Genomic DNA, 16,402 nt, shown 5'->3' with positions numbered 1-16,402 from the left:
ATTCCCCTTGCAGGCATTAGATTTTTTTCTCTATAAATATTATTTAGAAAAGCATCCTTTTCCATCAAATTGTTATTTGATGTATTGCACTAAAATTATGAACATCAAAACATTGTAAGATTGCTTGAAGCTATGGAACAATTCTTTTTTCTTGTAATGTGAAAAACTTAAAATAAGCTGCTGGTGTAGTCAACATTTGAGCAATAATACATGGTGTCTTGGCTATTACTGGACAGATAATCAATTAAAGTTGCTGGATATGCCTTAGGCCATAAACATACATTATTAAACCTGCTTTCAGAATATTTTCATAGAAAACATTTTGTTGCTTTAGAAGAAAATTAAATCTTCTTTAATGGTATAAATATTTTATTCCATCACCTAGTTTCCAAATTCTCTTTTCCTTCATTTTATACATGGTTAAAAGAAAATATGGAAAGACTTAATCTAATTCATGCAAAGAGAAAAAAAAATCTGATTCTTCCTTATATAAAAAGTCTTTTATGTAGCTCTGTCAGTGTGTGTAAATTACATGTATATGCTAGAGTGCTATAAATTGCTTTCATGTAAGAGAGAATCATATCCAATATTTCTTCACTAGAAACCACTTCTCAAGTTTTAAATGTACCTATCCCCATATCTCAAGGTACTTGTATGCAAAAACAATTAAAATACTCAAATAGTCACTTTGTATGTTAGAGCTGAGAGCATTTGATGGCCATGCTTCTTAAGGCTGTGCACTAATGAAAGTTCTCAGACAGTCAAAATGTGGAACTGAGGAAGCCAAATTTACATAATTTTCTTTTTGATAGCAGATCTCACAGGGTTACTCACACATAATAATCAGAAAACAGTAGTAAGAGGTCGATTCTCTGTTAGTTAAATTGCAAATTGGTAAGTTACCGTGGGCTGACATGATCTTGTCATCTTACTGCAAAGGCAAGATCAGTGCACAGGGGAGATCCAAGAGGGGTACAGTGGCATGATCACACCCCACTTCGGTGGACCACACTGCAAGAGAAGCAGCCAGAGACTTTTTTTTTTTAAGTCCCTGAAGCAAGCAAGATTTCCCCACTCCTTCCTTTTTGTGACTCAGCAACAGGTCCCCTCCTCATTGCTGCATCTCTCTCCAACTCTCCTTGGGGCAGTGGGGAGGCTCTAGAGCCATTCCAGTCAGGCTCAGCTTATCTGGGGACAGCAGCAGCAGCAGGTTGGTCCCACTTCCTTGTCTGATCCCCCTCCCAGTATTCCCTGCCAGCCTGGGAGTAGGCATGGGGAAGGGATCCTGCTTGCTGCTGTCACCACTGTTGCTGTTTCCAGCCAAGCCAAGCCTCTAGCTGCCATGTGTAGCAGGGCAGGAGGACCTCTAGAGCTCCCCTTCACTCCCAGCTTATGTGGGGACAGAGGCAGCAGCAAGTGGGAGAGGGGAGAATGGAAGGGGATGGGATGAAATGTGCAGTTGACCATGGAGGGGAAGGAAGGGGAGAGGAACTTAAAAATGTCTCCTGCTCCTGCAGCACAGTATACCCACCCCATAGGGGGAAGGCGGGCAATGGGATCCAGGTTGCACCACCCCTACAGTGCAGTATGTGGTGGACAATTTTTAATAACTTTTTTACATAGCTACAAATAGATCCAGTGCTGCTGAAAGAGACTGACAGTATGAATAAAACAAGGCTCAAGAATTTCTTAGGTAGGAAAAACAAGACATAGCCATAAAAACACAGATGCATCCCCCTGTTTGATATGCTAAGAGGGAAAGCTAGGTTATGGTGAAAGGAATATGCACATGACATTAAATCTAGTATAAAATACTGAGCAATGAACTGCTTTTCTGTTTTTCCTATAAACTAAACAGCATTTAAAAATGATGTTAAAAATCACCGATCAACGAAATGAGACAGAGGAATTCACTCCAATATCTTCCAGCAGTTTCTCTGGGATTGATAGGATGTTTAAACACAACAGATTCAGGTCATGTGCTGCTTTCCCCTTCCTCTGCAGTCTTCTTAAAGTACTATTACATTCTTCTTCATTACTCAAGACTGGTTTGTCTGCAGAGCTTTTGTTTTTGTAGCACAGTAGAAAACTAATTGCACTCAGAAATGAGGTACCTGACCATGCACCTCTTCCTTCATGAGAAAGATGACATTACTAACAAAGGTAATAATCTATGCAAGGCTTAAGTCACTCACTTCCCTGAATGAAATCAGAATAAATAAATATGCCTTATGCTTCAGTTTATCCAATGAGTTTTCCCTACCATTTAGCCTCCCCTTACTAACGGCAAATTATGGCAATTTTTCATTATTTGATTTTAGTGTCATGTTAATCTATCCCTAAATAAGCAGCTATACTTCTAGGGTCCTGTGAGAAGGCATGTGGGTTGGCGGAGAGAAGATGGGTATCACCACTCACATTTAGATGGTAAATCCCTTCCAAATCCAAAATACTGAACTGATTTGGTTCGTGACACATTTGGCAGCTTGGCCCAGCAACTGCCAAATAAATAGTGGTGAGATCTGTGAGTGCACTCTGTGCCAAGTGACTGCTGGTCCTGGCCCAAGAGCCTTTTATCTTGTAAAGTAAGAGCCACAGAAGCCTGACATCTTCCTTAGCCTCCTCCAACTACTACAGGAACAACTTTCCCAGCCGCTAAACAACCAATAGAGAAACAACACCTATACTATACAACATTCCAACCTCATACCCGATGAAACTGACAGAACTAGTCAACCCTCAAATATGAGCTCTCTCTCCATGCACAAGCTTATCAAAACTGAAAAATCTGCCCTCTCTAAAGAGCTTAATTTCTGTCCAGAAAAATACCCTATAAGATACTGAAATGTGAAGAACTAGATGATTTTTTCTGACACCTTCATGTCAAAGAATATTCCCACAACCAAAGCAAATCCACTTTCAATAACACTTCATCCTGTGACAACATCGAGGAAAAGATTAACACCAAATAAATCCAAAATAAAAATCAGATTGGACACCTCACAGGGGACAAAATTCAAACCTTGACCTCTATATTGACTGCTTCAGGGAAAGAATGAACAATTAAATACTCAACAACAAACACCATCATAACAACCTTTCCCTCTTAGAGAGAAGGAACATAGAATCTTAAAGATCCAACCACCAAATAGTAATAAAACCAGCAGATAAAGGAGGAGCTATCATTATCCTTAACCATGAAGACTACATAAAAAAGCCAGAGAGCTCTCTGACACCACCTACTATGAAGAACTGGAGGAAGATCCAACTTCCCTTTTCACCTCAAAACCACTAACACATCATTTCCATCTAAACTATAAGAAAAACTACAAAACTTGATCGCTCACTACCCAATCCAGGGACTTTTTACATGCTCCCTAAATTCACAAACATGGATACAGGCAAACGTAAAATATCCAACCATGGAACTCTAACAAAGGAAATATCAGGTTTCATCAAATCCATCCTAAAACTTCATCACTCAAAGACTGAGTTTTGTCCAAGACACAACAAGACTTTCTACAAAAAGCTTAAAAACATATACCACCTCCCCAGCAATACCCTCCTAGCCACCATGGATGTTACCAGCTCTTTCAAAGGTACAGTCTATCTCTGCAATCGTCACCTCACAAATCTAAAAAGGGCTTTCACCCAACAAGGACACTCCTCCAGAGACAGACTGTACTTTTGAAAGAGGCACCTAGATACCACGTGAAGAATTGCTTCAGTACAGAAGGGAAGTCCCCACAAATCACACACCATTAGTTATGACATACCATCCTTCCCTGGAATCTATATGGAAAATCTTCAAACAACTGCAACCCATGCTACAAAAAGACTCAATTCTTAAAGAGATCTTTTCAGAACCACCCATCCTAGCCTTTAAACAAGCACCAAAGCTTACCAACCTCATCACCAGAAGCAAACGTCCTATGGTCCAAAGCACAGTGAATGGATCTAGACCATGCTGGGACAAAAAATGTAAAACCTGCCAACATATCTCCACCACTCCCACAATAACTACACCCAGGAACAGAACCATTATCATTCCTGGATCTTATACCTGCACCTCCAGAAATGCAATATATCTCATCCAGTGAACTAAATACCCTGATGGAAAATACACAGGAGAAACCAAACAACAACTGTGTACTAGAATGAACGTACACGAAAAATCTATCAAACACAAAATATCCAGTTACCTGTGGGGACACATTTCTCACAAGATAGCCACTCTCTCTCCAGTCTCTCAGTTCTAATCCTCAAAAGGAATTTACAAAACACCTTTCGTAGATGACCCTATGAATTTAATCAACTGAATACAAAAAATTATGGACTAAATATAGACATTGGATTTATGGCACAGTATAGCCTGCCTGCCTCTGAGAATCCCAAGTAACCTATCTGCATTTTACCAGCTACATTCTTCTATGACCAGTTCAACATTTCCCACCCCTTCCACCAACCTGTCTCACACCTATTGTCTCCCATCCCTCTGATCCTCACTGGCATGCACTTGCATTTTCACAGACTTGCATGTTGTAAATTAGCTTCTTTTCTACCCAGGAGAGTGCACAGTTCACCAGCAGAGTCTTTTCTATGCCTGAAGAAGGGTGTTTGTGCCCAAAAGCTTGCAAAGAACAAATTTTCCAACTATTTAGTTGGTCTAATAAGATACCACATCTACCCAAAGAACATTGTCTGCCTATATCCTTAGACCAATACGACTACAACCAATAACCACAAATCGACCTCCTCCATACACACTGGTCTTAGATGCGACATCTGTCTATCCCCATAAACTTTCCTCATACACATGAAAAAGGGATAACTGTGGATTAAGCAGACATCAGAAGGAACTCCACCAGGGTTTACTACTGCTACTCAAATTCTACCCCTCCCTCTGGGCTCAAAGGAATATGATGAAGACATTGCAATAATTGATAACAGTATAATCTACTATAAGAAATTTATGCAAAACAACCTTGCCTAAAGGTTAATATAATATATACAACACAAGAAATTACAGGAAGAGATGATTGTAGGATATGAGACATTAAAACTTCTTTGTTTACAGGAAGATTAGAGGGTAAAGGATAGAAGCAGATAGGTGATATTAAGATAAATAATAAACAGGCAGGCAGGCAAAGCCAGATGGTCCTTTCCTAAGATCTCTTATACTTTGAATTCCATTAGCATTTTGCAAGGATGTCTCAACATTTATTAGCAAATACTGCACTACAGTATGCAGAATGGAGGTTTTTCTTTTACAAAATGTAAAACTGTAATAAAACATTTGTTCAACCTTACTGAAAAAGGTGGTCACTTCAGAAACAGACTAAATTGTTCATAAACAGGATTAGAGAAAAGCTACATCTATTAGTGTACCATTCGCATATGCCAATTAAATGCATTATTGAAAGTATTTTGCAGACTGTCTTTTAAACTGTAAAAATAAAAAATGTTACTTTCTCTTAAGAAACCCAACAGCTTCAGTAGTAGCTGGGTACCAATACTGCAAACTCCTACCAATCACCACATTTCCACCACCCAGTGTGGAAACTGCTTCCACTCACAGGGTGTGTGCAGATGAAATGGGGGCCCTAAATTGAAACGGTGGATAAAAAAAATACCGCTTCAAATTAGGGCTCATTAAACCCCTGTGCTGGGCACACACCCTGCTGACCTACCTGCCTCTCCAGCGGGGAGGGGAGGGCGAGCTGCTGGTGGGCAGAGCGGTCCCTGGGCTGTGGTGGTGGGGAGGGGAGGCCACTGGTTCCCTCTGCGGCAGCAGTAGTGCCCCACCCCCTAGGTGGCACCCACCCTGAGGCACCCAGCTCAGGCAGTCCAGTGGGACACCGTAGCCACAGAGGAAAGAACCAGATCCCTGCACAACTCAGCAGGCAGGCTCCAGGGAAGGAAAAAAAGATCAGGCTCACTGCTTTGCTTGGGCAAAGCCTGATTTTCTGGGTTGCTGCCAGGCTGCCTGCAGGGCTTCCTACAGAGCCATAGAGCTGCATGGAGCCCAGTGCTTTGCTCCGTGGCTGTAGGGGCAGCAAACTAAAACTCCTTGAAAGGAGTTTTAGATTGCTGCACCTGAAGTCATTTAAGGTGCACTATGCTGCCAAATTTCCTACAGCAGCTGGAATTAATGCACAATATGCCACTGATGCTTGCAAACGCCAACACCATTAAAGTGGTACAAAAGTGTTTAGCCCATTTTAAAGTGTCATGCACACATAGCCTCTTGTTTCATCTACACACAGCCACAGTGTACATCACTTCTGATTGTTCATGATGGCCACACCCCCTGCCCATGCCTAGGATACAGCCTTATATTAGTGGACATAAGTGTCCCAATAACAGACTGAAGTCAATATACAAGCATAAAACAGAACTCTCAGTCTTCAAACTGAGAAAGATAAGTTAACACAAGAGTCAAAACAAAACCTGCAAACTGAAGTTGAAATATTAAAAGGGATAGGAGATTAATGGGGGGAAAATAATTAAATACTGTAAATAGACAATTTATGTCAATTTTCCAGAGACTCAAGCTGGAAGAGGATCACATGTTGAAGCTTAATGGGTGGAATAGGATCTGCCCTATATGGTTTACAAAGTGAAATATTTTCCTTCCATCTATACTGAAAGAAACTACTTACGTATTTAAATTCTCAACCTATGATGTTTTCAAAGCTTCTAAATGATAATTTCTAAGTTTTGCACTCTCCGAGTTATATACCCTAAACAACCTAGAAAGAATGTTAAAGGAAACTAGTAAATAATTTGATTTTTCCTCCTATTATATTAAAACAAAACTTGCATACATACATGTTTAAATGAAGCACACACAAATACACACAAGAACATACTCACCCACTGATTCTGTGTTGTTCCCTTTGTTAATCCCTCAAATCCCATCGAATTCAGATTTACCCAAAAATCATCTGAACCAGGGATTGTTGTTTGGAAAGCTGTCCATTTAAATAGTTAAAATACAGATATCTGCAAAGACAGTTCATGCTTTTGATCAATTCAGCCTGAGGTACCAATCCAAATTTCCGAAGTGAAGGAAATTCAGGAGAAAAACAAGATAATAAAATTAGGTATCAGCGAGAGCTTTATGAAAAAATCAGAACTTCCACTTGAAAGACTGTTTTATTTTTTAAATCAATTGAGCTATCAAACAATTTGATCCAAAGCAAACTGAGAAAGGAAAACATTGGTTAAATATGTTTTGAAACCCTACGCTGTACATAAACAAATGTTACCCATAAAACTATATTAAAAGAGCATTAATTTGCAGTCTAGCACTATATATATATATATAGGTATTTGGTCAGAGACTATATCATAAGTGCACATATATACATATACATATGCACTTATGATATATATGTGGCAGAATACCATCCACGTCTCTCTCCAAAACTCTGCTACCTGACAATTTGGTTACCATTGTCACTCCTCTGCCCCATTTCTTCATGTGACCCTGAGTTGCAACCTGAGCTGGATATCCTCCTTGAGAAGGGAGGAGGATAACCTGATCCCTTTGCCTATGTGACTGGCATCACATACCTGGGTAAGGGGCTTGGGCTCCCTATTGTTCTGAGCAATGCCAGTCTACCCAGCAACCAGTGATGCATTTCAAATTGGTAGGCTGGCAGCCAACAGATGCTGGCCTCCATTGGACCAGGTAAATGTGGTCATACAGTCCATATAAGTTAAGGACTGCTCAGGAGGAGGGGCAGTAGCCACAATGGAAAACTCAGAGAGAAGCTGAACAATCTAAAACTTGTTCTCTCTTTTAAAACTCATGATCAATGAACTGCCTGCCTACAGAGGGAATCTCCACCTGCCTCTGGATGATACTCGTGAGTAAGCTACCTGAGATCTAACTAGATATATAGCTTTCAGTAACTCAGATGCGTGATCAAAGGCTACCCAGCCACCCAATTCACTCTATGGGATTTCTTTGATATTCCTCTACCCTGTACCCTATTTCAAACCTACTCTTTGTAACCAATAAAGTTCTCCTTTGTACCTAGCATGGGAGACTTATTGGGAGAGGGGCTAGATTATGCCTTGGGGTCCCCTTGAGTCAACTAACTAAGAGAGACCACTACTTGTGCTTCAGACTGAGGGAAGCACCCCAAGTTCTTGAAGTGGGTCAAGTACTCTCAGGACTAGTAGGCCTGTGTTTCCCAGGGAACGCAGGGCTAGGATCAGCCCATACCCTGGGTGGTGGCAGCCTTACCCCCAACCTAGAGGGTGTGCTTGAGGAAGGCGCTCAACCAGATGTGAGGCCACCGCCAAGGAGGCACTTGGAACCTGGAAGGTGGTTGGATGTTGTGAGGTGGGTAGCTCAACACAGGAGCACCTCCTACTGGCCTGCCACACATGCAAATACACACACACACACACACACACACACTTATGATATAGTCTCTGACCAAATATTATGTTCATCTCACAGGAACCTGCTCACTCAGAGCCAGACTCCAGAATCTTAGGTACCAGAGACTGAGGAACCACAGAATTTGGTGACCACCAGAAATTGGTGACCACCTCTGAAGAGCTTAATTTGAGTGACTGGTCCAACATCATAAGTACTATGTGGCAGAGATGGAATCTGTTAACTGCCTTAATAATGAGATACTATTTTCTATTCCTGCAATCCTGTCTGTCATTTGCTATATATCTTCCAACTTCCATAACAAACGAGGCAGGGCTTTTTCACATGCTTGTGATACACAAACCTCATTCATCTGAAGAACAGGAGAGGTGTTACATTTCTAATGAGAAGTGCACACTTTGGCACAGCAAAAAACCAAACGTATCCATTCAAGTGCTTTGAAAAAACATGGTGGTATCACAAAAAACATATTAGTTCTTTACAACAGCAGTTTCTCAGTAGTGTAATGTTTTCCAGAGCTACATGAGTAACTGTCTAATTTCCAAAGTAACTGTCCAGTTGCACAGAGTGCCACAGGGCATGCCTTTGTCCTCCAGCATACTAAGAGACTGCTCCTTGAAGCCCTTTCCTTCCACCCCAAAGGCTCCAGGGGGTCGGTTTGCATCTCATGCCAAACTCTAATGCCCAGGGAAGTGGAACCTGACTCACATTTGCAATGTGATCACACTGCTCTTCAATGCTCAGCCTTGTCTTTGTGGATGAGATAAAGTCCTTCCTACCCAATGAACAGGGCAAAACTTGACGTCCCAGACCCTTCTGCCATGCCACAAATATTAATTTTAGCCAACATCTCTGTCATTATTTACAAGCCATGCCACAAGGGAGGGAAGTGAGCAGGAGACTGTTTCTGTCAAGTTATGAATGGGGGACCTTTTTGTGTGGTAAATATGCCAGCTAAAACTAAAGTCTTCATGTATGTGAGAATTATGATTTTTCAGAGACATAACCTGATTCATTTGGGTGGATTTTCATTTAGCATAGCACAAGATATATCCATGACACAAAAGCAACTCCCCCCACATTTCTAAAACAGGTTTTATCATTTTTTTAACATGGGAAAAACAACTGGACTAATTCTGAAGATGGTGTAATTTTTAATGGTGTAAAAATGATGTAATTTTTAAAATCAGCCTCAGAAAAAACACCCACAATAGAGAATTTCAGCCCAACTAGCTCATATTTGCAAAGTAACAAATACAGTCTTATAATGTGAACTTTTGGGCAACCTTGATAACAGATTATGCTACCAGCCCAGACTATAGCATACAGATGTGCAGGAGGGCTGTGCAAAGCTTTGGTCCCTGACTCTATTCGGCCTGAGCTGGTGGGCCAAATCGAATCAGGAGACTTTTTAATCTCTCCAAATCAAATCAGAACCCTCCAAATCAATTTGGAGGGATTTGGAAAGATTTGGCGATTTAGACATAGACACAGCTTTAAATGTTTTTTCTACATACTTCAAGGTACCAGGCAGCATGTGAACACTCTGATGCTAGGGCGGCTGGAGTGTCACACAGGAGCATGGGGGGCTCCCCTGTAGCAGGCCCAGAAGCGGACCAGATCTGAAGGTGGACCAGAAGCACTTCCAGTCCTTACGGGTCCACCGGGGAGCACACTGGGGGCCCCCCATGTCTGCTGGCTTGGCAACTGGTGCCTCCTGGGTCTGGAGGGGCACCTGGGGTCCCTTCATGGCCGATTGCTGAGCTGGGGGGCACAAGAGGGGCCCCCAGAACACTCAGTGACAGACCCGGAAGAAGACCGGAAGTACTTCTGGTCCACTTCTGGGTTCATCGCCAGGATGCTCCATCCATTCCACCATCGCAGTGTTCATGAGCTGCATGGGGTACCTTGAGGTATGCAAAAAAAACATTTAAAGTTGTGTCTATGGCCAAACCACTGATTCTCTGAATCAGCATCGAACCTTCCAATTTGGATTCGGCTAAATCGAATCAGGGACAGTGATATGAATCAACGAATTGAATCTCTGTCCCCAATTTGGGCTGAATCTGAATCGAATACAGTCCATTTCACACATCCCTAACGTGCATGCACGCAGGCACACACACACACACACACACACACACACACAGATGCACATGTAGAATGGTGTGGTTTCAATATCTTGTTAAAGCAGTGCTTTTCCTCTTCTCCTGAATTAGATCAAATTGTTCCATAGCTCAATTGATTTGTACCTTTAGTTTATTTTTTCTCTGAGGTGTGTCAAATGTGGCTTTACTGAAAGTCACAGATAAAGGACTGCATGGTGCACACTCTGAAGAACCAAATGAAAGTCAATGTCTTGTATAGCTCAGTAGATATTGTTTTTGTTATATTTCTTTCATGTTTCAATCTGAATAATATAATCTCTTACATACCATGTCTTACTACAGAAAGTTCACTATAAAGACATTAGACTGAATTGCTTCATTAAGCTACCCAAGTATAACTGCTGACATTCAAAACTATGCCAAGTAATGAAAAAGATATTCAAACTGGTCAGCATAAATTTTTTGCACAACTAGTATCTTTTTGCATACACAAATACTAGTTGTGTAGAGGAGAGATTTATCCATGAGGATTATTCTCATACAGCTTTTCCAACTGTAATAAACTAATAGAAAATAAAGTGTATATGGGTAATAAATAAATTAGGCAGGGAGCTATTTAGAAGCTTTTATGAGACATGAACATTCTAACTGGTTTTACTATTTGAGGCTGTGTGCAAGTGTTCATTCAACCTCCTGAACTTCAGTTGAAAAGGACTTGGACCTCATGCAATGAGGGTCAGATTTCTACTGTTGGCCATTATTTCTCCAATTGAGGTGCTATGAACAGTTGTACACCAAACACTTAAACCGGTAGAACTGTGATTCTACTGGTTGAAATGTAATGTTGCTACTTACTTCTTAACTTAACAACTGATTGTAATTGATAGAATAATCACTATGGCCAACAGCTTTAGCTGAATTAGTAAGTGTTAAGAATTATAATCAGCTTAAAACTGCAATGCTATTTCTCAACTATGTCTATAAGTTCTGTCTGTTTAATAACATTCCTATAAGTTAGAATAATGCATGCCAAGGAACACATGAACTGTAAAAGATTAGAATGTACTTAATACAAATTTATCATAGCCACAACATCACTCCAACACGACGCTTAATATATGAACCATTTTTAGATAGTGTCTCAAGCAAACTTTAGTCGCCCATTCAGTGATTACTTAGTAATGGTTTCCCTTCTTCTCTTTTTACCAGAATTAATAGATCACCATAACAGTGATATGTAAGTTTTGAATAGCATTAATTAAAATGAGTTCATTATATATATACATTTTGTTTCTTCATGATATATCATCAATATAGATGTAAATTAAGGCAGTATCAACTTCTGCCCAGAGATATTTGTACTGTTTAGCAAAGTATGTATTTAATATCCAAAGGAAGGGATTCAACAGAGACATTTCGTTCAGGGATAAGTATTTGAGACTGAGTATGAAATCTGCATTACAACCCACTGTTTCCTATAAAGACTGATCTTGCAGATCCTCTAAGAAAAACACTTTTTTCAGCAGTGACCAATGCATTGTATATATAAACGTGGCCAGCCACATGCAAACAACAGCAGTGATTGTATTAACACTAAGATTTCACATCATTTATTATTACTTTATTCAAGAGTCTAATTCTCTCCTGACATACATCCTATTCAATCCAATTCAACTGCATGGGATGCAAGTCAGTAGAAAATTTGTCCCAGACTGTCTCAGTGTTTATACCATACACCTGGGCAGTATCTACAACATTCTCAGCTATTTGGTCTCAAAAGTTTCACACAGTACTTTTCCTAACACATCAGTAGTAGACTCTTCCATAACTTCTGAGAGTAGGGACCTAGCTGAATTGTGCTTTCCTGGATTCCGCATATGCCGCAAAAAAAGCCTTGTCCATGAAAACTGAGAAATCTGGCACTAGGCATGATTTCCCATGAAATCAACCACACAAAAAAAGCAGTAGTAACACAGACTGAGTGAAGACACCCTCCACCAAGAGCAATGAGAGGTGTGCCCCATAGCTAATCAGTGGTGAGGGGCAAGGCTGCTGCAAAATGCCCACAACATCAGCTCTGCGCAATGTGAAGGGGCCACAAAAAAAATTGTCTTGCCACAACTTAGATATGTCTCTAGCTATAAGGCTATCAAAGAGCATTGTATAGACAAACTTTTGACTTGAAAAAGAATAAAGATTCCTTGTTTGATTTCATGAAGGGTCAAAAATAAAACCCTGATGAGAAACACATGGAGTCAGCTATTCTTAAATATAAAAAAAATACAAAACATGCTAAGTGATTTTTCATGATTTAATATACAAGACAATTCAAGATGTTTATGCAGTCAGTAAAATATACACTCCGTCTATAAAAATACTGTTTTTAGATCTTACAACTTCACTGCTATATGATTCTGTCCCATTTTTATTCTCTTGTCGTTATTCCAAGAAACTGTGATTCTTATTGTAAAATTTTTATTGCTACATATTCAGCTATTTCAAGAGTATTCAATACCAAAAATGCTAAATCATAATTTTCAGAGATTGACTGAAGGCCCTGGCAAGGTAGTACATAAAATATATCCCATGGGCACAGTCAAAGCGTCTAATGTTAATAAATCTTATATGTAACAATCAAAATTCTGAATAAATGCTACAAGTCACTTTTGAGTGTCTTCACTTAAATAAGAGTGAAACAGTATTCCCCAAACTATTTGAATATGAACAATAACCTCTTTTAAAATCTATTAATTTTTCACAGCACTCCTAATATTTTATACTTAATGACATGAACATACTAAATATTGCAATCACATAATTAAAGATATATTTGTATAACAACCTATAGAATTTTATAAAACAGTGGAGTAAAATGGTTATAAGAATTACATGTTAGAAAACTGGAAATGTTTTCCTTAATGCAAGAACACAGTGGAAGCATTAATAATTAGTATACATAGTATGTCCTAATTTATTACTATTGGCTACCAGTGCAATGTTAAAATCGATATAATCCAGAATACAAAATAAAGGCATTTAATTGTAAAGTTTCTTAATTTATGTCAAAGTGTTTCCATCTATTGTATGTTTATATTCACTGGTGATAGCCCTTTGAAATAGCGTGGTTAATTAAAGATGCTCTGAGATAAGGTAACCTATGCAATAAAAAACAACAAATAGTGGTAATCTCTTACTTAAATACATTTACCAATGCTCTTTTCTTAGGGAGTTCTTACAGCTACCTTTAAAATTATGAAAAATGTATTGCTTGCATATAAGGTTTCTGCACTCTTCACTCTTCCTGTCTTTTAAACACAAACTCATTTGTGTAATTATTATGGGGGAAAAAAAACGTCTGGTGGAATATATTTTTAACAACAAAGGAACTAGGTCTAAAATAAATATGTAACTAATTCCTGAACTGGTTTCAGTTGCTTTAAAGTGAGTTATACATATAACTGTGACATACTGGGTATGTAAGAAATGTGTTTTGTTTTGTTTTTAAAGAAACTAGCCTTAGTAGCTGCATCTGTTACCCAATCTAACATTTGGAAATAGCTAAAAGATTTGATACTTTACACAAAGGTATCCAACATTGTTAATGGTAACTTTTATATGTTTTTATTATCAAATATTAGATAAGTTCAGGTATGACCCCCACTCATTACCTTTAGTCTACTGAAGCAAATGAAAAGGATTATTCAGTACTGGTATGAATGTCCTTAAACTACACACAATGCCAAGGAAACACAACCACTGCCCATTTTTATAGCAATTCTGATACACTGTTTATGCAGTATATATAGGTCTGGTTGACAACTTAATTAAAATTAGCTACAGAATATTTATTATAGGCCTTTAGTTGTAAATAGTACTTTTTCTGTACTGACCATCCCCCCACATACCTAACAGCAGATCAGTTTCAGTGCCATTATTGTCAAGCATATTAAATTTTCAGGATGCACCACAGTGGTTTCTAGGTTTTCTCTAACCTCTTGAACTGTGTTTTTAAATTAGGCATTTTATTTTTAGGATGCTGGATTAGAAACGTATCAGCAAATATTTTGTGAACTTCTACAACCAAACATATCTTACTTTTTGGTTAATTGAAATAGTATCATTATTTATATTTTTAAAAAAACCCATAATCAAACAAATCTAAAACACTACCAGATTAATTAGTGATCTATTAATGGTATTATAAAGCAACAATTTGTGTGGGTAGTCCTTTTTCCCACCATGACAAAATGAGAAATTCTTTAAATGAATGAATTTTTTAAGAACAGCAGAATAGCATTCTGAACATTAAGACCCCTAGCTTACCTGTTTCAGTTCCAGCGGAGGAAGGCAAAAACCAGAAACCGTGTATTACTGTCTTTCAACCATGAAAACCAGCAGATTTGATAGTTCATTAAAATATGATGGCAGAGTTATGTGATAAATGGCTTACAGGAGGTTAAACAAAGCAATGCAGCTCTCAAGGGTGACAGTGTAGAACAAAAGTCATCTTTCTGTGAGATTTTGCTTTTCAGCAAAGGCAAATGAATACAGGACTCTGGAAAAATGCTAACAAAGGAAAAAATAGAAGAAATTTTAAAGAGCCAGCCCAGCCATTAAATTCTCGGAGAGCAACGAAGTAGCACCTTCAGTGAAACACCCACATAGTTCCTGCTCTTTATTTAACAAAGGCACTTTAACACTAAGAGATAACTACTTACATGTGGTATTTTTTCAGATCTGCTCATTGTGCATCTAACTGACACTAGTGTATATAATCATCACAACTGCCTTTCATTGGTATTTAAAAGGAAATATCACATGTAGCAAAACTGATGCTAATCCTAGGCTCACAACAAATAATCACAGGCAGGTTCTTAATAATCCTTAAGGAATCACTAGCCATATCCAACAATAGAAAATAGCCCTGAATGACAATCAGTCTGGAAAAACAGGAATTGCTGAGCAGAGGCAAAAAGATGCTAATGCCTGAGAGTGACAAGGTCAGGATGCAAAAGCAGCACAGTACTACTGTGCTGTAGCTTTTTCGTTGGGCAAAGCCTAACTTCTGCTTACACTGAAATAGAATTTATTAGAGAAACAGCAAGGTCTTACCTTCTTCATTCATTTGTCCGGTTAGAACCAGTATTGTGTGAAGTGGTTTCCCTTTTCATTGAATGCAGCAACAGCAGCAGCAAGCAGCAGCAGCCGCCCAGCCTGTCTCTAAGCAGCCTCCATTGCTCTCCCCACTGCTGCCACACCATGGCAATGTAGCTCAGTCACTCCAATGATCACATGCTCCCCAGCAGCCCACTAGACCTAACTTGGGCAACACTATCTCAATGAAAGGGTCTAGGAAAAAGATACATTCCTACAATTTTTTGGATCATTCCCCCAAATTCCACTGCCTGAATTCAGAACAAGTCCAACTGCTCCTATTATGAAAGGAGGTAAAACAGGGATCTATATGGATTCTTTTGGTTCCTGGTGAATATGTTGCTCCCAAAGTGCACTATTTAAACAAAAAAAAAGTGGAGCTTCTGCTTCTGTACCAAAAAGCCTGAACATCGTTCAGGTACACTGATGCAACAAAAACCTGGTCCCAGCACCTGAATCCAAGTTATTTTGTAATCCCATTCTATAGAAGAAGAAAAATAACTGCTCCTATTTCAGCAAATTGGTGAAGACAGAAAGACCCAGCTCCAATCTGATCCTGCCACCTTTCTTGTCCCAATTAGCCAAATTCTAGTGCTTAAAGAAAAAAACATTAATCATTCCTACTCAAAGGCATAACTGGGTGCTCGTGTGCCCTATGCAACAAGGATGGATGGGGAAGCACCAGCTGGGCAAGAATGTAACTGTTGCTATTTTTTTGCACCCT

At 39.2% G+C, this 16,402-nt stretch overlaps 1 protein-coding gene across 4 annotated transcripts in view; it reads right to left on the bottom strand.

Annotated features, from left to right (window-relative positions):
- Positions 1–15,768, bottom strand: part of CRACD (capping protein inhibiting regulator of actin dynamics) — a 223,293-nt gene extending 207,525 nt beyond the window's left edge. For 3 of the 4 annotated variants that reach the window (XM_090035961.1, XM_090035959.1, XM_090035962.1), the window contains exon 1: positions 15,637–15,768. The gene's annotated coding sequence lies outside the window, so the exon portion shown is untranslated. The remainder of the gene's footprint in view (positions 1–15,636) is intronic. The other variant, XM_090035960.1, reaches the window with a different exon arrangement.
- Positions 15,769–16,402: the final 634 nt, after the last annotated feature.

The sequence above is a fragment of the Crocodylus siamensis genome, chromosome 2 (genome assembly GCF_052110815.1).
Source record: "Crocodylus siamensis isolate JL-2025a chromosome 2, ASM5211081v1, whole genome shotgun sequence".
Classification (NCBI taxonomy): Eukaryota; Metazoa; Chordata; order Crocodylia; family Crocodylidae; genus Crocodylus; species Crocodylus siamensis.
Note: the sequence above shows the minus strand (reverse complement) of the source record. Positions and strands in the feature narration are given on the sequence as shown.